We start from the raw sequence: 21,679 nt of genomic DNA on the forward strand, positions 1-21,679 counted from the left end.
CCACTGATGAGTGAAAAGTGATGTTCCTCAGGGATCCGTACTGGGACCAGTATTGTTTTTTTTTTCACTGACAATATAGATGGACTGTGTGCACCCTCAGCAAGTCTGCTGAAGTCATCAAGGTGTGGTGCAATTAACACACTGGATGTCATCCAGAGGGACTTGGACATGTTTGCGAAGAGGGCCCATATAAATTTCATGATGTTCAACAAGGCCAAGTGCAAGGTAATGCACCTGTGTCAGGGCTGTCCCAAGCACACAGGTTGGTGGCAAATTCATTGAGAGAAGCTCTGAGGAGAAGGACTTGCAGGTTCTGGTGGATGAAAAGCTTGACTTCAGCCAGCAGTGCGTGCTTGAGCCTGGAAGGCCAAAGCTACCCTGGGCTGCACGAAAAGAGGAGTGGCCAGCAACATGGGAGAGGTGATTGTCCCACCTCTGCTCTGCCTTTGTGAGGCCTCATCTGGAGTGCTGCATCCAGGCCTGGGGTGCACAGAACAAGAAAGACATGGAGCCATTGGGGCAGATCCAGAGGAGGCCACAAGGATGGTCAGAGGGCTGGAGCGCCTCTCCTATGAAGAAAGGCTGAGGGAGCTGGGCTTGTTTGGCCTGGAGAAGACTCTGAGGAGACCTCATTGCAGCCTTCCAGTACATAAAGAGAGCTTATAAACAGGAATAAGACTGACTTTTTACAAGAGCTGATAGTGATAGGCCAAAAGGAATGGTTTTAAACTAAAAGAGGGGAGATTTAGATTAGCTATTAGGAGGAAATTCTTTACTCAAAGAGTGGTGAGGCCCTGTCACAGGCTGCCCAGAGAACCTGTGGATGCTCCATCCCTGGAGGCATTCAAGGCCAGGCTGGATGGGGCACTGGGCAGCCCACCCTGGTGCATGGCAGCCAGATCATGGCAGGGAATTGGAACTGGATGGGCTTTAGGATCCTTTCCAACTCAAATCATTCTATGATTCTATTATCCATAGATAAAGTAAGCATTTCCATGGTTTCTACAAAGTCTGAGTGGCTCAGCATGCTTAATGCAAGCCCAACTGAAGCAAACAGGGGACTACTTACATTCCTCATAGCATTCTGTTTTGAAAAAAGTTAGTACTCTTTTTTCTAATTTCTTTAAGTCCCTATAGCAGAATTACTTTCATTGAGTAAGTGATAGCTCCTTGGATAGGTAGAAAGGATCAAAAAAATAGGTGGGAAGATCCTTAAATATAGCCAGGGAGATAGAGGAATATCCTTGACATGGCTTCATTCTGGGATTTAGGATTTTATACTGGATCTACCAATTAGATGCTCTCTCTGCTACAGTCTGGAATTTTTTCCTGAAGAAATATAATTATGCTTTTTCTTTAAAAACAAAATAAAAAAACCCAAATATAAAAGACGTTTGCTAATTGCTTGAAATGTGTGAATGAAAGAGAAGGTAGCCTCTCCATTACACAATAGCCCAGTGATTAGAGCCCTCACTCAACACATGGGAGACCCAGATTCAATTAATTTCTCAGCCTCCAAGTTTTCCAACCAATATGTCTCTTAAGAGTAGCTGAACTGTCAAGTTAGAGGCAATTTGCAGTAGGAGAGAACAATGTGCTCATCACGCTATGCTGGAGTGGTTCCACTGGCCATTGAGCAGTGAATGACTGAGCCAGGGAGAAACAGCAAAAAGTCAGAGTTACCCACCGTAGAGACAGAGGCTTCTGTCTGACAGCAAATTTCAGCCTTGCCCAGTTCTGTGATAATTTATGTGACTTTTCTAAGAGGCGTGTTGTTTCCCATTGCACATCTGTCTGATGAGTGATAATGATGTCACTCAAAGGACTCTTTCAACTCACTCAGTTTTTGTGGATTACTAATTGTTACATATTCAGGCAAAACTCATTTTTGTGTGCCTATAGTATCTAAGGAATTTATATAAAAGCTGTTCCTTACCTAACTGTAAGAAATGCAGTGTTCAGTATCAGCATTGGAAGAGGTGTTTTGTCTGCCATGAATTATTTAATTCCATATTTACTCTTCTTTCTGTTATCAGTTTTAGTACAAGGATTTTACTGCATCTAACTGGCATCTGAAGAATTAACAGACATATGTAGATAATGTGTAGTTGTCAAACTATATATAAGAATACGGAGTGAGTGGGAGATTAGACCACATAAAATTATCATATCATGAGAGTTTTAGTAGTGGATACCTAACAATCTATTTCTGCAGTTCTTTTCACCTTGGGAATGTTTATTCAGACTTGCAGAAATTAAGTTTGAAGTATGACTACTCTAATTCTGTAGCACTTTCCATTCACTTTGCACTCAATTTATTCAGGAAACTGAGTGTAAAAGACACATAATTATCATTTAATGCTAAGACTAGTCCTCAGGAATCCCAGACCCTGGAGGTAAGAGAGAGAGTCTGGGGAAAGGAAGACTTTCCGTTGGTTGAGGTGGAACCAGTTACAGAGTGTCTAGCCAAAATCAGTGCACACAAATCTATGGGCCCTGATGGGATGCGCCTATATGCACTGAGAGAACTGGCAGAAGTGATTGCCGGAACACTCTCTATCATCTTTGAAAGATCCTAGCAAACAAGAGAGGTGCCTGAGGACAGGAGGATAGCCAGTGTAACCTCAGTCTTTAAAAAGGGCAAGAAGCAGGATCCAGGAAACTACAGGCCAGTTAGCCTCACCTGTGCCCTGGAAAGCTGATGGAACAACTTGTTCTGGAGGCTATTTCCAAGCAATTGGAAGAGAAGAAGGTTATCAGGAGGAGTCAGCACTGATTCACAAGGGGAAGTCATGCTTGACAGACGTGATAGCCTTCTATGATGATACACTGGCTGAGTAGATGGGGGAACAGCAGTGGATATTGTGTACCTTGACTTCAGCAAGATATTTGACACCATCTCCCACAACATCCCTTTTATGAAACTCAGAAAGTGTGAGATAAATGAGTGGACTGTGAGGTGGATAGAAAACTGGCTGACTGACAGAGCTCAGAGGATTGTCATCAGGAGTGCAGACTGACTGGAGGCCTGTAACTAGCAGTATTCCCCAGGGGTCAGTGCTGGTTCCAGTCTTGTTCAACATCTTCATCAACAACCTGGGTGAAGGGATAGAGTCCACTCTCAGCAAGTTTGCTGATGATACAAAGCTGGAAGGATTGGCTGACACACCTGAAGGCTGTACTACCATTCAACAAGGCTTGGACAGATTGGAGAGCTGGGCAGAGATGAACCTGATGAGGTTTAACTAGAACAAGTGTAGAGTCTTGCACTTGGGGAGGAATAACCACATTCATCAGTACAGGTTAGGGGATCACCTGCTGGAGACGAGCTCTGCAGAGAAGGACCTGGGGCTCCTGGTGGACAACAGGTTGGCCATGAGGCAGCAGTGTGCCCTTGTGCCCAAGAAGGCCAATGGTATCCTGGGGTGCATCAAAAAGAGCATGGCCAGCAGGTCAAGGGAGGTTATCCTCTACATTTAAACTAATGCATTGAGTTCTGGGCTCCCCAGATCAAAAAAGGTGGGGATCCTAGAGGGAGTCCAGCAGAGGGCCACGAAGATGATTGGGGCCTGCAGCATCTCCCATATGAGGAAAGGCTGGCTAACTTGGGTCTGTTCAGCCTGGGGAAAAGAAGACGGAGAGGGGATCTGATAAATGTTTATAAATATCTAAAGGGAGATAGATGGATGAGGCCAGTCTCTTTTTGGTGGTGTGTAGCGATAACACAAGAAGTAATGGCCTAAAACTTGAACATAAGAAGTTCCATGCTAACAAGCAGAACTTCTTTACTGTAAGGGTGATGGAGCACTGGAACAGGTTGCCCAGAGAGGTTGTGGAGTCTCCTTCTCCAGAGGTATTCCAGATCCCTCTGGATACCTATGTGTGTGACCTATTGTAGGGTACCTGCTTTAACAGGAGGGTTGAACTTGATGATCTCTTGAGGTCTCTTCAAACCCCTGTAATTCTGTGATTCTATGATTTCTCTTCCTTTTTGTTTGTTCACTGAGCTTTATATCTTGAAGCAACATTGATCAAGTTATAGAAGGACCAATTGTAGGAGGCTTTGTGAGCTACCAGAACATTCACCAAGGAAAAATGAACAAAAAATTATTTACAAATTAGTGTACTGTTAAATGTTAGTTAACTACTGTTAATTAACTAAATTTATTAAGTGACATTCTAAAGGTAGCCTAACTTTAATTCTTCAGTGAACAACACTATATGGCATCTGTGGATTTTTTTAAAGATGGTCATTAAATAGAATTTAAAAAGAGAAGTAAGTAGTTTTTTTAAAACATGAAGTGTGGTATATTTGAATCTCCTAAGTTTTTCATCACCTAAGCCATTCATCACCTTATTTCTAAAGTAGTTAGGTAACAACAGTATTAGGAAGAAAGTAAATGCATGCAAAAGTGATACAGGCTGTAAGTTCAATATGGAGAGCGAGAGGGGAAAAAATTTTCCCAGTTACTGTTTCATTAATCATAACATTATTGTTGGCTAATGCTAACTCTCATTCCCACTTGTATCAAAAGATCTTCCATTTCTGCATGATGACTATAATATATATACATTTATAATCCTGAAAATTACTTCCTTTTCTTTTTAAAGTCATGAATTATGGAACCACTTCTTTCCTTTATTTTTAAAGGTCATTTATTTATTTGGATTTTATTAAAATGGTAGGAGACAATAACTCACCGTAATAATTTTGTTCTCAATTACTGAAATAATCTAGTGCTTTTCTTTATTTTGTGGAATGTCCTCAATACACTGTATTGTTTGAATTTCTTTGTGCAGCACCAAAAACAGCAGATAAACATCCTGTTCTGTGGTTGGAATAGTACACATACTCCTGCGGAATCTACTCAACTCTGTCCCCCAGATGTTACTATTCAGTAGGAGAAGAACTTAGTGAGGATTACTTTGCTCTGAACTGCTAACTATGCATTAGTAGGTAGTAAATAAAGCTAAGTCCTTGGTGCAAAGCGTGAACCTTGGAAACATGGACCTCTCAGTGACATTTGACTGTATCTGTTGTCCATTCTCCCTTCTCCTTAGGTACTCATCCCCTCTTGAAACTTCTGGCTCTAAGGTCTTCCAGCTACTCAGCTGCAAAATAGTAAGAATGGGGAAAGCTCACAAATAAATCAGGAACACTTCTCTACCATCTGCTCTAATGATATGAATGCGTGATCTCTTACGTCTGTGAACTAAAGTACAACTTTGTGTGAGAGACTTCACTTCTTAGTGTGGACAATAATTTTTTTCATAAATTCCCTGCAAGAATGAGCAGTGAAATCAATTATCTATGAGTCAACCTGATCATCCTGTAGTTAATCCATTACTAATTTATAAGGCAATGCTCCTGGATTTGCTTCTGTAGTAGAAGAACCATTTTACCATGGAAGCAGAAGCTGTCAAAAAGCCTTTGAGGAAGTGGAGAGAGAAGTTTTAGAGCTGTCAACTTTGAAAGTAATTTCAAAAAATTTTAAAAATCTTCATTTGGAAGCTTTATTGTGAGATCTCTGTTGTGCAAAATATTGTGAAATACTCAATTTAGTGCCTTGTGAGGTGGCTGGGAGTATAAATTTCTATCTTGCTGCATTTAATTCAAAAACTACAGGTTTTTTTGCTTGGAACATTATAATGAAATGGGCCTCTCTATAAAGTCTCTTGCATTTTATATAGGTGATATATTTTGCTTTGATGGAGTCACCTCAAATTTTACCAATGTAAACTAAAACAGACTGCTATCCAGAGCAAGAAAAGGCTAGTAAATCTGAAAGAACCAAAATTGGATCCATCTCTGCCTTGCTTATATGCATTCCAGGAGGTTGAGTAGCACAAGGCTCTTTCCATCAAGTAATTATTGCACTACTGTTATGGTTTTGTGATTTTTTTTGTTGTCGGTATTCCACATCATTACATCATGTAAGGTACGGGCAGTTAAAGGGTTAATTCCCCGGTTACTGTAAACTGCCTTTTTTGGTGTGGCCCTCTGAGGGGGAGGGGAGGAGGTGCACTCCCCAGGGGTCTTTGCGGGAGAGGGGGTGGTGAAGCCACGTGGGAGACGCGGGGTCTGTTCTTCCCAGCCCGGCGGAGAAAGCACGTGGTCCTCCTGCATTTTACTGTGTAAGATTTTCAGCCTGTAAACCCTCTATCATAATTCTACTAGCCTCATTTTGATATATTTAGTAAAATTAGTTGTTCCTCCTCAGATCGGTGCCGCTGTTTTTTTTTTGTGTTAGATCCGTCTGCGGGTCCCCCTCTTCCCAGGTTGCGGCTCCGCGGCTTCTCTGCCGCTTTAGCCGCCGGACCGCCCGGGGGCTGGCTCTTATCGCGGCGATTTTTTTTTTTTCTTTCCTTCCTCTTTTCTCGTTTTTTTTCTTTTGGGCCTGTCCCCCCCTTGTCACGGACACAGACCCTTAGACAATACCGTGACAACTACCACTCTGCATCCGTATGAATACACTTTAAGAAAACCTCCTATGCAAATTAAACTATGTCCCTGGCCGTGACTTAAATAACCTCAGTACAGTCCTTGCTCTTACTGATATTAGCAACCAACTAGAACTATCATCTATGTCCTCAACCAGAAACACCTTGAGAGAAGCACTCCATTTCTGGTTAGCTCCAACTGTCTTTTTGAATTAGTCTCTGATGATGTCTCCAATGAGCATTCCCAAAAATGTGGTGCTGTTCTTGACTGCTGAGACAGTGTTGTGGGACTGGAAAACGGTTAGTGGAATTAACCATAAATTAACAGTGTGCTATTTGAGTTTTAGTTTCAAGTACAGTTAGCTTGATGGGTCTCGGCTTAATGCTTTCTAAGTATTTTCTCTGCTGTAAGAAACAGAAATGCAAAGTTCCACTGGAGCAGAAGAGTTTGTGGTTTCTGTGGAGATGTGATTAGAGGGTGGTTGGAGACTTCAGGAAGGATGGAAGATGAGATGGTGAGCCTAGTCACTTTTACTTCTTTCCAGGGGCAAGTCACAAGTGGAGCACAGTGAATGAATAACATTGTATACTTTGAACACTTAATAGATCCATAGAAATTCACACATATTCTCTAATTTATATGCTGTTTGATATTACGTCTTTCCCTGCATATATATATTTCACTTTGTAGAGCCAGCATTTATTGAATGATGTGTGTCACAAAGTTAACAAGATTTAATTTTATCTAAATGATGAATGACTTTGACATCTCCTTGAGTTTTATCTTTCATATTTCATGATTGTATGAAGGTATGTCTTCCAGACGTGGTTGATCATAGAACTTTCCTTTTAATACCACTATGTAGAAATCTCAGATAACTCAATTTCTTATCTGCATATGGCTTTACAGTTGGTGTGTCTGTACGGATGGTTATAGAAAGAGACTCAGACTGCTACACACAGAATGCAGATCCAGTCTGGAAGCTTTTCAGTTGTTAGCATGACCAACCAGCTCCAGAAGAACAACATGTTTACTCAGTTGTACATGTTCAGGATGAGCTAGGTCATGTTCATAGGGTGTTCTCCATATGCAATTCAGCTGCCGAATTATCTCATCTTCCAGGAATTTGTCTCTGACATTTTTGCTGATGGAGGGTAATTGTGTTTAGCTTCATGGCCTCACCCACACAAATAACTTTTCTGAGAGACAGGAAGGCAGCCCTTTCAAAACTATCAGGGGTGACTATCAAACTAAGTATGGATTTTATAAGGTTTGAGAAGGCGCTTAGTCTGAGTCCAAAACTACAGGGGCTTCTTTAGCTTGGAGAAGAGAACGATCCAGGGAGACCTCATTGCAACATTCCAGTATTTGAAGGGAGCTTATAAGCAGGAGGGGAATGACTTTTTACATGGTCTGACAGTGACAGGACAAGGAGAATGGCTTTAAACTGAAAGAAGAGAAATTAAGGTTAGATGTTAGGAAGAAATTCTTTACTCAAGGTAATGAGGCACTGACGCAGGATGCCCAGAAGGATGGGTTGGATGGGGCCCTGAGCAGCCCAATCTGGTAAGTGGCGACCCTGCCCAGGGCAGGGGTTTGGAACTAGATGACCTTTAAGATCCTCTCCAACCTAAGCCATTGTATGTTTCTATAATTCTATGATTCTAATACTTTTACTACAAAATGAGGTAAAATGATTACTAGTCCATTATGATGGAAGCAAATGAGACAGAGGTGCTTTTTGCTGAAAGCAGAAATCAAGTAGATACTAGACTAGAATGTAATGTACCTAAATTTCGTTTCTTATTGTATTGCTCATCCTAACTATGTGTAATTGCTGTGCCTCTCTTCATTCCTGAAAATAGAAAAGAAGGAATGAGCTCTTGACATCTCTGAGTTATTATGTTCGCCTAAATAGAATTTTTATAAAAATCTATCCATCTATATATCTAACTTTATTTAGGTATATATTAGCTAGGTTTGTTTCATGCACTAAATTTTCATCTTAAATAATACTTCAGCACAACCACAAGTAGATGTACATTTAATAAGAACAATATTTGGTTGGAAGCATCAGGAGAAAGAACAAATTCCCACCTAGATCTGTGTTGAAGCTTTCATCCAAACTATGCCTCTTAAACTTATGAATTAAAGTTTATGGGTTTGTGCATGTTATTCTTCTTTCATTATTACACTTCTTCCTTTGTCAAACATAAGATGAATCAACTGAAGCCAAGCAGGGAAAGCAGGCTGGCTTTCTGCCTCCCCCAACTGTAACATTTTCTGCACTCATATCCTGTTTCTTTGACCTTTATTACACAATTTGTGAGCACAATCCCCTCCCACTGTCATCAGTGTTAAAATGTCTTCTGACTGCAGGCAGAGCCAGGATTTTCATGCCAGTGCTTTGCTCTGCATTAAGACAGAAAATGCACTCCTGCTGGGACAAATTCAGCAAGTCATCTGGACACCCGGGTGCCACTTGCTGGTCACACATGAAGCATCACACACGGGTGTGCAACAAGGTTTTTCATCTTGTCTTCATGGATTACACAACCCTCTGAGAGTCAGTAAGTGCCAACTTTTGAGGTATGGGCTAGACAGCATTGCCCAATAACCACAATTACAGTTTCCAAATTCTGTTGTTCCTCATTTGTAAATCGCAGTGATTCCTGTTAGGTGATACCACACGTGCCTGAACAAGTCAGCAGAGAGTAACCTCTGGGCAGCATGTTCAGGACAGCCCAGTTTTTTGCAGCTTTTGCAGAACATCCAAGCCTAACTCAATGAGATAAGGAGTCTTTACCCATTTGATATGTGCTTTTGTAGTGGGTTCTAGGGTTGGATTTTTCAAAAGACAAGCATGCATTTCCTGTGGCACTTGGTGCTGCAGCTCCACAAGGGCACATAGGATGCAAGCTGTGAAGGTAACAAAGCTTGCTAGCCAGGCAGTGGATATCATTGTGACTTATGGGGAGGCTGGATAGCCCCTCAGGTAAACAGTAAGTGGTACTGGTATCCCAAAGCTGCCACAAAGGCCACCCACCCTGAGCACATTTGTCTCCAACACAGCCCCCGTGCTCTGGTAGCAGCTGTGGCCTGCACGCCTCTGGGGCAGACACGGCAAGCAGACTGCACCACGACATCTCTGTACAGACACTCTTCTGATGGAGGTGGGGTGCATCCCAGCCTGAACATCATACTTAGCATCCCCTCCAGCACGAGCCTGAGAGGCTCCAACAGTGTGGGAATTGAACGTTTCCAAAAATACAGCACAAAGATCTAAGAAACAGCGTGTGAAGGCAGCATTCCAGGCCCCGATACTTGGGGTAGGCTCCAAAACATCGTAGGGAGAGAAGGGTGTGGAGTTGCCCTGGCCACCTGTCCCTGGTGGAGATCAAGACACATGATGATGGCTTACACCAGCTGTTGTTTTTCCTCTCTGCTCCTGGCTGAATATCCTCGTGCCTGGACTTTGCTAACCTCAGACTGCCACTGTTGTGCCACTGCCCTCATTATTTCTTACCCTTCACAATCTCACAGAAAAATGGTGCTCTTATTAGGCTCTAAATTCCTCCAAGTATTACTTCCCTGACATAAATATTTCTCCTTCACTCCCTCATTCCCATTACTTTGAGTCTTTGCAGACGTTAAAGCCTGGCAATAGAAAGGCAGAGCAGTGGGGGGGGGGGAGGGGAGTGAAGGAGAATAAAAAGAGGATCACACAGTCTTTCTGTTTCTTATCCCTCAATTTATACTTTCTGAAACATGACTCTTCTCAGAAGCAGTTTGCTTAACTTCTCTGACTGCTAGAGTATTACAGCCATATTCAACCCAATTTTATCCTCTTTTTTTTTTTCTGCACATATCACAACAAAATTTTTACAGATATCACAGGGAAGGGAAGCTGGACGTGAACTTGTAGTCAGAATCTGTTAAAAACACTGCAGCTGCTCTCATGCACTCAAACCAAAGCTTTCTGTAAGCTCTTTGATATTGCACGAAGATAATCCAACCACTTTGATGCAGCTTTATGGTGATCAGGCTCTTAGATACCATTATTAAAATGATCTAAGCTTTTTTAACGTTTCACAGAGTGGTGGTCAGAGCCCCACATTCAGCTTAGGGTTACTCCAAGTGCTTAGATATTATAGTGAAGGAGTCCAGGATTTCGATGTCTTTGTGACATAGTGCAGATTCTCTCACGATGTGCTGAAATAGCCCACTTTCTTCTCTTTTGAAGAACTCTGACAGAGTATTGACCTAGTACAAATTATTTAGCCTCGCTACAGTACAGTGATGCAAACCTCCTCTTACCAAACCCTGATACCCATCTGCAAAGGTCTAGGATTTCTGTAATCGCCTGCTAACGGGCAAATGCTTGAAAGCATTTGTTATTTTGCGTGCTTGATAAATATATTCTCATAATACATGACAGATGCCAATACTCTGTAGTACTATTTTTAAAGGATTGATTAAAAATTGCTTTCATTTAAAAACACGTTGAACATGAAAACGGTCCATCTAAAACAGTACTCAGCAGTCATCATCCTATTGATTGTGTCTGTTTACAAATCAGATCAGCTAGTTAGCTGTAGCAGGAGAGGAGTGTAAGGCTTACCATACAGCTCTGCTGTGGCTCAGGAGGTAAAGTGTGCTCCAAGATCCATTTTTTTCTAAATCAGCTTGAAAAGTGATTCCCTTTCTATATTTCTTAATTATTTTTTCATTTAAAAAAGTGATTATAGCCTAAGCAATGATCTTTCAATTTCCTACACTCTGAAGTTATGTTCTCTCCATGATTTCCATGACTTGGATATCGCTAGTTCCTTTGCTAGTTTGAAGAGGTGGTGCTTCCCTGGTTAGCAGCACTTTCTAACTGAATGCTCAAGATCTACACATAAGAAAGCTATTTGATTACAAATGTAGCAAAATCATACTGCTTAATTCAGGTATATTAAAGTTAAGGTAGCTGAATTTCAGGCATGCTTTATATGAACAAGTGCGTCCTCATTCATATACATAGTTATGGCATTTACGTAGGTTTGCTGGTTGAAGTATGTTGTAAGGATTTAGCTGTCTCCTGCAATTCAAGTCAAAAACTAAATCATCATTGGCTTAACTGGACTCAGTATCATTACGATAAATGCACTGCAAAGTAACCTTTACTAATAAAATAATATTAGGAAGGTGAGACTGGGTTTCAAATAGCCCATTCCAGCTTTTTAAAACACAACTCATGTGTGGGTGTTTACAGCTTGGTTACATATCTAGCTGCTGCGTGTGATTCTTGTCCATCTTCTGGAAATACAACTTTTTACCTTTTTTATTTTTTCATGATATTTTCATACTTTGAAAAGCATTTAGAGGATTTAAAAGGTTTTGAAGTTATAAGTTGTGGACTTGCCTTGCTCTTGACACTGCTACTTTACAAAGATGTTGTTCTTACTTTGCAGTGACTCTTATTACAGAAAAAAAGAGGAAAGACCAGAAAACACCCTCCGACTCATTTCCTGACAAGCCTGAATGATAATCATAATTATCTATTTTTTTGCGGGAAAGGAAGGAAGAGATCCCTTTTCACCCTCCTTTGTGGAAGCAATATCTTGGTTTTCTTATTTCCAGAGAGCACATGCCTGCCTTGACTGAGACAGCTTTTTACAGATCCCCTATCTTATCAGTGTTAACACTTTCTGTCTATCCTAATATCAAAACATTTTTTCTGCTTACAGTTTCGGTATTAGTTTCCTTCAAATTACCTTGGACTTCACTGTTCAGCTGCCGCATGTGCTATGGCTGTCTGTCTTTTACTAGTTCCTCCTAGAATAGCAAAAATATTTTTTTTATAAACAGTCAGTGATAAACTTTAAATCCATGACTGCCCATTCAGCAGCTGTGATGTTAACCAGAGTTAGAGAAATGTGGGCAAATACAGCAACACTCATGTACAGAAAGAACGGAAATTACAGAACTTACTTCCAGAAGAAAAATGCTATTTTAGCCAGCTAGTTTTCAAAATGTATGTCTTTAGTTTCCCTTGCAATGTGTTTACAGCCAGCAAGAGTATTCAGAAAGAAAAATAGCAATAAGTAGGACTAGTATCAGAAAGAAAAATGCTAGGGGTGTGCTGAGATATTACCTAGACTATGTAATTCCTCAGAAAGCCTAAATAGGTCCGTTGATAATCAAGTGTACAACTGCATATTTGCATGCGCAAGCAAGGGTTTTGTGGAAGAAAAAGTATTAGTGCAAGTACACCCATTTGGAGATGAGTTTGGTCACAGAATAAAGTTTGTCAGATTTTCTATTTCATTTTAAACCTAACTTCTGTATAACAGATATAATCACCTAGAAATTTATTTAAATGTGCAGAGACATTCAACTATCTCTGCTTTTGCCAAAAAAAATTGCAAAGCCATGGAATTGTAGGTGGGTTTACTATCTTTATACATTTCTAAAGTACAGAAATGCTCACTGATATATACCCTGACAAGTTACACATTTCTTCTATCTGTCTATAATCCCATTCTTCTATCAATCAACTGTTTTTTCTTTCCTTTTTTTTTCCCCTGTCCCTTCATTTATGAAAACGATTATATTGTGAGCAGTAAAAACAGGGAACATTGAAAGTTTGTAAGAAACTAGAATAAACTGCATTTGAAAATCTGGGAAAGTCAGGAGAACGTGCAACATATTTTCCCTTGATAAAATTGAGAAAAGCACAAAAGTACTCTTGAGACATATGTGTTTCCTTCTGCTGAGTGACAGCCTTAAGGACAGTACATGTGAGAGAAGTTTTAGAGGTAAAAATATTTTTTCTTTTAACTGAGTAGCAGAGAATCAGGGGTGTTTGAAGCACATGTAAATTGGCAGTACAGTCTTTGTCCTCCTTTGTTGTTTTCTCCTTTCCATCTCCTGTGCATAGGTGCCTTTTGCCTTTTGTCTAACTGTCTCTTTGGAGCCCTGAACCAACCTTGAGAGCAGAATTAGAGGTATAAGGAACAGAGGTTTGAGGAATCGAAATAAACACTAAAATCCACATGAAAAGTTCTCCCAGAAATCTAAGGATATTTTATATGTGTTAATTGTCTTCCCTGCAGGTGCCCTCAAAACACCTATTTAGCATCAATCACTTCTACTGACAGTATTGCATAGATGTAAATTGCATATTTGCAAATCTGGATTTTCATCACAGTAATGCAGTTTTCAGAGCTAATTAATATCTCTGCTGAACAAGACATTGAAATATGCACTGATTTGCTTGCATACCGTTTAAATGCAAAAGAAGACTAAAGCTTATTAGTGGAACTGGGGGGAATAAAGCAAACACATACACTCACAAAAAAAATTTAAAAATTAAAAAAAAAAACTGTTCGATTTGTGATCCAGACCATGTGGACCATAGCCTCCAGCTATGGTTTCTGTTACCACAGATTTTGGTGAGTGCCCACTTAGTGGAAGGGAACAACTGTGATTCTGACAGGCAATGAGACAGAAGACAGTCTATCAAGGGTGATTTTGACTGAGTGAGAACAAGGGGACATGGATCCTAAGGGATACTGACAGGTGCTGAAACCTGCCAGTGGCTTGGAGGACTGCAGAGCTCAGGCTGCTAGAGTGGCCAGAGAACACAGTGAGAGCTAATGCAGAGGATAATGTTATGTTTTGTCACAATCCTGGTAGGAAGTTGTGTTGAAAATTAAAGTTTAGATTTATTTAAATATTTGTGAGCTTGGCACAATCAGATGGAAGGAATAAAAAGACGTTAAGTATGTAATTAGTGGCTCAAGTTCTTGGAAAGGATAACAGCAAAAGCACTTTCACTGGAAAGAGATCAATTCAGCTTAAAGATGTAGAGAACAAATGAGAACAAAAGTCTGGACAGGATGCTGAAGGTGCCTGTTTTAGGAAGGCAGACAGGAGATTTCCAAAAGAGCAACGTAGCTGTACTGAGAAAAATGAGGTCAGGAGGTAGAAGATGGTAGAAGAGGTAGAAGATGGTTTCAAGAAATACTTTTGGAAAAGCAGGCAGGAAGTTGTGGCACACTCATAAACACCTTCAGCCAAAACTGGATGTATTGCATTAAGGGATTTATTGTTATTCAATTCTTATTGGCAATAATTCTTTGATATTTGTTTATGGGAAGGACTTTGTTGAATTGAAAATTGGCATTCTGAATCCAGTAGGATATAGCAGCAGAGCAGATGCCATGAACAGAATTTCATTTTTGAGTGCAAATAATCACTTGCTAATAAACACTTCCAAATGTGAGTGCAGTGCTGTGGGCTTCAGTAACTGTAGTCACAGCAATTTGTACAAAAATAATCCTAAAATGATTCAAAGGTCTTTCGGAAATTAATTTTATAAATCTGCCCCTTTGCCCTCGCATCTGGAACTGCACACCATATTCTGCTGTTACCTCGTCAAAACAGCACTGCTTAAAGAGGAATGAGAACTCTTTGTCCAGAGAAACTAAATGAAATTTTTATATAGATGTAAATAATTATAGAATGATAAGTTGTGCTAGCATTCTAGAAATTACATTTGCAGTTTCCAAAACCTCTTTAGGAATCTTAGTTGGCTGTTTTCCACCCTCTAGCCTCAAAGCAAAAAGATTAAAGCAAATGGTTCAGAAAGAAACAGAAAAAGGTTTTGAGGTACTAACCAAAACCAGGCTACAAAAGGCCTCAGAGCAGCTTTATCTGCTGGTGGGTACTTACTCAGTTCAGTAGTCACATGATTCACACATTGGTTCATGTTTTTTTTCCAGAAATAGAATCAATAGAGAACAGACAAACCCACAGTTGCCAGTTTGTATAGTCTTGTGGTTTTTCTTGAGGGCTCCAGGCTTGCACAGGTCTACGAGATAATGAAGACAAACTATTTTGGTTATTGTGTGTCCATACGCTGCTCTTCTGGGTTCTAGTTATCAAATAAGTGCACAGAAAAATAAATGGTGGTTGAAACTGTCTAGCTGAAGTCTACATCAGGAAAAAAAAATGTTATTTAAAAGCCACCTTTACAATTTCAGCAATAATCTATTTGCTACGTATTTCATTAATCACATCTAATTTATGTTAAAAGCCTTTTAACAGAAAGTCAATATGTCTAAACCTTTATGAAAGCATATCATACCACAGTATTAGATGTACAGTAGTAAATGCTATATTGCATCACGCACAAGAACCTGCACCCCTTCTTGAATACAGGCTCTACAAGGTTGAACTCTTGACGTTTTAATCAGTTTTCTCAAAATTATATGATGACTAATTTTGATCTCTTAAATATGTACAGTGCTTCCACTAAGTAAAATATAATATATGTGTAAGTAGCATGCAGAAAAGTTGATTTATAAACATTTAGACATGAGAGATATTTTCTTTAGGCAGTGAAAGTAAAATAAACATTAGAAGTAAAAAAGAGAGAAAGAAAAACATACAGACAGAAAAAAAAGAAAGGGGAAGGGGAAGGGGAAGGGAGAGGGAAAGGGAAAGGGAAAGGGAAAGGGAAAGGGAAAGGGAAAGGGAAAGGGAAAGGGAAAGGAAAGGGAAAGGAAAGGGAAAGGAAAGGGAAAGGAAAGGGAAGGGAAGAAGTGAAAAGGAAAAATGTATATACTGGAAAAAGAGAAAAGAAAGATTCTCAAAAGCAATGAGACTTGGTAATACTGCCAATTCAGAGAAGATAGAAATTTTGTGCTGTTTAGCCCTGACTTCTGTAACTTATCTGGACATACATCCCAGGTTGTTCTGATGCACTTTGAAAGATGCAGAAAAATTATCTGTGTTAGTGAAAGACACAAAATACAAGGTTTCTCATATTTTGCTAGACAAAATGTTGAGTAACTTTTCTCTGAGTTTCTTTAGTACACAGCAATGCAAGGAAGGACAGAGTACAGAGGTCATGGGAAAGAACTGGAAATCACTGATTCTAGAGAATCTGTTCATAGTAATCCTGTAGCCTTCAATGGCTGTTTATTGTTTACATAAGATTGAAATATACATTTGCCTTCATATACTTGCAGCTTTCCAGCTGCATTATTAAATTCATTTATGAGCAGGTACTGGAGGAGCAGCATGCAGAACACTGTGTTTACAGCCATGATATGCTGTCTTCTAGTGCAAGTTGTAAGTGGCCTCATACAACCAGCCTCTGATTCTTTGCAAAACTTACATGTATTTTAAAAAGCAGACTGATACAGCACAGTATAAAAACCCAGGAAAAGGATGTTATTATGATTAAGTATTAATTGTGATGATCTCATGTGCAATATTTTCTGTGTTCTACTATTACACAAACAGCCATCCAGTGATCTATATGTTCCTTCCTTTTCAGAGCACAATTCTGCATGTTGCTGAGCGTTAAAATACATGCGCACTAATTTCAGTAAAATCTGAAAGACTCCTCATTATCTCCCAGCAGTAGGCTTATGAAGACTGAGCTAAACACTGATGGGGGATTCCTGATAAAATCATACTGAAATATTAGATCCTCAAAGACAGTTAAGTATGTATCTCCTGCTTAACTGATTTTAATAAAAGGTAGACTATGGACTACAGAGCTTCAGTTGCTGAATCCTTAGCACAGCACCAGGAGGGTATTGTGAAAGCTGATGTTCAAAGGTGAAGGCTTGTAAAATAAGAACTGTTCAAATCCTTTTCTCAGAGTTGAGATTATCCATGTTCTTCATGCCCTTGAAGACTGGGCTGGGGCTGGAATCAGGACAGCTTACAGTGTTCTCTACTTGCAGTATTTCTAAATTTGGTGGAATAAGATAACAACAGGGATCATCTCCGCAGAATTTCATCATGGAGGTGGTGTTTTGTTGTTTTGCTTTCTTTATTTTTTGTGGAGGTTCTTTTGCTTATGTGTGTGTGTTGTTGCTATTGTCTTTTGTTTGTTTTCTTAATCTTGGACAAAACCACAACTCTTCCCAAACTGCTAATTCAGCAACAGTCTTCAGGTGGCCACCCTCATGAATTCAGTCTGAGTGCTGAGATGGAATATACAACTTTATATTACACTGAGTACCTTCACAAAAAAAAAAAATGTGTAGGTGATAGCATCAAGGAGTTTGAGCAGTGCTGAGATACTGCTTTCAGTTTTCTGACAGAATGCTTGTGATTTCCTGTTCTGTGGCAGTGCCAAACTCCAGATCTTCATTTTAATTCTGTATTTTAAAGTCAACATTTCAAAATGTTCCACACAGCAGAAATCTTCTTTAATAAATACAGCTGCAAAATGCCATTCTATCACCAGCTTCTGGGGAAAAAAAAAGTGTGTCCCTAAAGCATACTGTCCTATCACATTAGCTAAAATGCAGCGATATATTTTAATTCACTGTTACTGAAATAAATCTGTTGATTGGCAGACTCTCTTTGCACCCCTCTCATCTCTCTTTGTATGTAATTGATTTGTGATCACTGAAAGCGAGATCAGAGCTTGCTAATATGTACTGTAACTCACAGGTTCAATGGGAAGTATTTATTTCTTAATCATGTATCTCTTAGATTAATTGTTTGGGATGATCAAAGGCTCAGCAGGTGGTGGGGATGATTTAGAAACCACAAAATTGGTGTTATCTTTCTGATTGACATCCTATTAGTGCAGCATATATTTCCTGTTTGTCAGGAATGTAAAATCTGAACATTTGATAATAATATCTGGTAATATTTTGGAAATGAAAACCATTGGCTGGCTGCATTTTAACAAGATGAAAAATCTTTTGATTTCCTTCTGTCAGGTTTGAAACAGAAGCTGTGCACATGTAGCCCAACCTTTCTTGAGAAAAACTAGCAACAAGGCACCTGCTGCTTTTTCCAACTTGCCTGGAGCCACAGTCCCTCTCATAGCTTTGTCCCTGCAAAACAATCAAGCCTGCAAGATTTTATAAAAGTGCAAGACAACCATCAGAATAAAATGCAAAGAGAAGGCAGTCAATTTAAGAGAGGATTGAGGTAGGAATAAACAAAGCCTGTCCGGAGAGTCTCCTCCCTTCACCTACCCCAGGCCAAGGCTCTCCCTCATTTTTGGGTCAGGATTTTCCAGATCACACCTTTTGTCCTGGCAAAAGAGCCTTCAGCCTGGGGAGAACACTTAGGCACAGCACCAGGCACTGAGGTGCCCCTCTGCTCCAACACACGCGAATTCTGGAATTCTCTTCCTTTTTTTCCCAAAAACAAATCTAGCTCAGGCCATGCTTTTTTTTCTTTTTTTTTTTTTCTCCAAGTAATTTCATTTTAGAAATAAAAACTTTAACTCCTCACAGATTATGTTTCATCTCATGCTGAGTCTGAGAAAATAATGTATTATTTATTTATTGCTTGTGATAGAAAAGCAGGAGATAAATTCATGGGATAAAAAATGCCAGAAATGAAAAGAGAAACGGAGGGAAGATGGTAGCTGAGAAAGCAAAACTGGAAACTCATAGTACCCGGTGGTTCTCAGCCTCTCGCTTTTAGTCAGATACCTCTCTGGGGAAAGGCCTTACCATAAAAACAGACGTCATCTCTTTCTTTTAGTATGCAATTTGCCTTAAACATAGAAATATCCTTTCCTGCTATTCGAAGCAGAATGAACAGCCCCATCTACATGCTCGCATCTAAGACCATCAGAAAAGGGAGAAGGTTAAATTTCTCACATGTTCCTCTCCTTTTATTTCACTGAGAGGGCAGTGAGCATGGAACAGGCTCCCGTGACAGTGCGCACAGCCCCAAGCTGCTAGAGTTCAAGGAGCATTTGGACAGCTCTCCGAGATATAGGATTTGGATTTGGGGTGGTCCTGTATGGAGCCTGGAGTTGGACTTTGTGATCCTTGTGGGTCTATTCCAACACAGGATATTCTGTGGTTCTTTGTTTCTATGATCCCACAGTGCTACACAGACGTGCTTTATCTTCCGCCAGCTTCATTCCCCAGCTGGAAAGAGTAGCTCTCCAGGCATGGTCCTTGAAGCAATCTTGTACCATGCTTCCTGAGTTATGAACAGCTGAAAAGAGCTGAGGTATGCAGGAAGGTTCAACACTTCGTTGGAGAGTGTCCCCCACTGATTAGGTGGGTTTCTAAGGACAACCGTTGAAAAAAAATGGCATAAATACTGAAAAACTAGAGTAGTGCTTCTTGGACAAATGATAGCTTCTGTGTAATATTTCAAAACCATCCTAAAAATAATTTTAACTCCCTTATGGATTATTAGAGCTGGTAACCAGGATCTCAACTTAGATTAGACATAATTCTGCTTTTATCCAGGTTTAATAAAAAGGTCCTAGGAAATAACACCACCCAAAACTTCTGCACTTTTTATTTTAGGTGAATTTTAATTAGATTTTTTTTTATGAGTTGAAAGATTTTGTCCTCCTCTTTCCTAATTACGTATACCTGGCAGTATTTACATTGTATCAGTTGCAAAAAAGCTTAACAGTAATTGTTCAACAGTGCTTCAGCCTTAAAAAAAAACCTTACAATAACAAAAACATAGGCCCCATTGTATGCTAATATGAGTGTTAGAAACAATATATTTGTGAATTTGAGTGTTATTTTGTTCAGGACATTGTGATTTCACTTGTTGCTTAGTGAAAACTGAGAAGTGCATAAGCACCAAGCCAGTCGTCGCTACAACTCATCTAAACATGCAGTATATGTGCATGCTCAAGGCTGCGTGTGCTGTGTTCCCAGAATTGCTCCTGTCAGCTTTGCCAGGTCCACGGGATGTGTGAGGTGTGCTGCTTCAAATTTGCTCAGAGTGTTTCTTACAAAAGATGGTTACAGCCACCACAAGGCCATTCCTTACCATTTCTTTTGGCTCTCAGAATGCCTGACCCAACATCTTACTGAGGAAAAACAGAGAGCCAGGAGAAGATATTTAAATCAACACATGGTAACCCATATTTATGTTTGTGTAACAAGCCAATTTAAAAAATAAAAAATGTTAAAAAAATGAATGCAACCATTCATTCATTCAGAAATCCTTAAAGTTAGTTGTGTTTGCTGATTTATTGTACTGTTTATGAGCTGAATATTTAGTAGAAAGCTTCAAATGAAAAAGTCTGTTTCTGTCCCTGTTTCTGGGAGCTTTCAAAACTCTTATGGATCTAGTAGAAACATCTCAAATAATCAGAAAGCTTTGAAGCTTATCAAGAAACTTAATCCTGCTATAGCTTCAGTGCTTTCCTTTGTGCAAATATTACATTTAAGCTCCAGCATGAATTATTAAACTTCCTTCTAATGGTTGTGATTAATCTTCTACCCTCTAATCACTTTCTAGCCATACATTCTCACAACACATGTAATTTTAAGAACAGCACCTTTTGGCATCCTACCCCATCACTAAAATCCACATGCCCAGTAACCTCACAGCTTCATGATCTTTGTGTAGATGTTAGGCTTTGTTTTCCTAATGATAGTGTTTTTTCTCTGCATTGTAAGCTGTGGTTCAGCAGGATCAGCTCATTGCTCTAGGTGCAAAAAGGAGCACTGAAACCAGTCATGTAAAGGACATGCTAGTTGGTGGCAGTGGTTGAAGTGCAGTGTAGTGACAAGCTTGTCAAACTGAGGATGCTAAACTGCTTCATTTACCCTCACAGTCGAGAACTGACTGAATTTCTCTTTGATTTCCTATTGCATTTCCTTCGCGTTTCACTTTGCCCAGAATTAGGCAGAAAGGATGAATTGCCCTACTGCTCTCTCACTGTAGTATTTGGCTGCAGAGATCTCGTGACTCTTCTCTAATGGGTCTAATGTCTGACAGTGTTCCCTCTCATTATACTCCCAGTCTTACTTCACAGATAAGATGGCTCATTCATCAAAAGATGCAGAAAACTAAAGATTTCTGCAGTGTGTAGGCACACTTGGAGCCCTGTGTCAGTGTCTATGAGTGTCTGTGGCTGCTGTGTGGGCTCTTCAGACTCAAGAACAGGTGAAGCTGAATCTGTTTCACCTAATGTGGTTTACATAGCAGAGATCAAGATATCTTCTAAAAGTGCACCAGCAATTGTTGGGTTCCTTGGGAAAATTTACAGTTATTCAGTGAGAGTCCTTCACTTGCAGCTTCAGTACTTTTATCTCTTTAATGGATTTAGGACTTAAATGTGACTGACATATGGATGTTATTCTTTTTGTTTTAAGTGGGTAGTCTGAGGTAGTATCTTTCTCCTTCTCTTCTCTTCTCTTCTCTTCTCTTCTCTTCTCTTCTCTTCTCTTCTCTTCTCTTCTCTTCTCTTCTCTTCTCTTCTCTTCTCTTCTC

At 39.8% G+C, this 21,679-nt stretch overlaps 1 long non-coding RNA gene across 1 annotated transcript in view; it reads left to right on the top strand.

The window, feature by feature from the left end:
* The window catches only part of LOC110390034, a 25,958-nt gene continuing 10,374 nt past the window's right edge, over positions 6,096 to 21,679 (top strand). The window contains exon 1 of the long non-coding RNA XR_002433500.1: positions 6,096 to 6,135. This is a non-coding gene — a long non-coding RNA (uncharacterized LOC110390034). The remainder of the gene's footprint in view (positions 6,136 to 21,679) is intronic.

Source organism: Numida meleagris, chromosome Z, assembly GCF_002078875.1.
Source record: "Numida meleagris isolate 19003 breed g44 Domestic line chromosome Z, NumMel1.0, whole genome shotgun sequence".
NCBI classification, from domain to species: Eukaryota; Metazoa; Chordata; class Aves; order Galliformes; family Numididae; genus Numida; species Numida meleagris.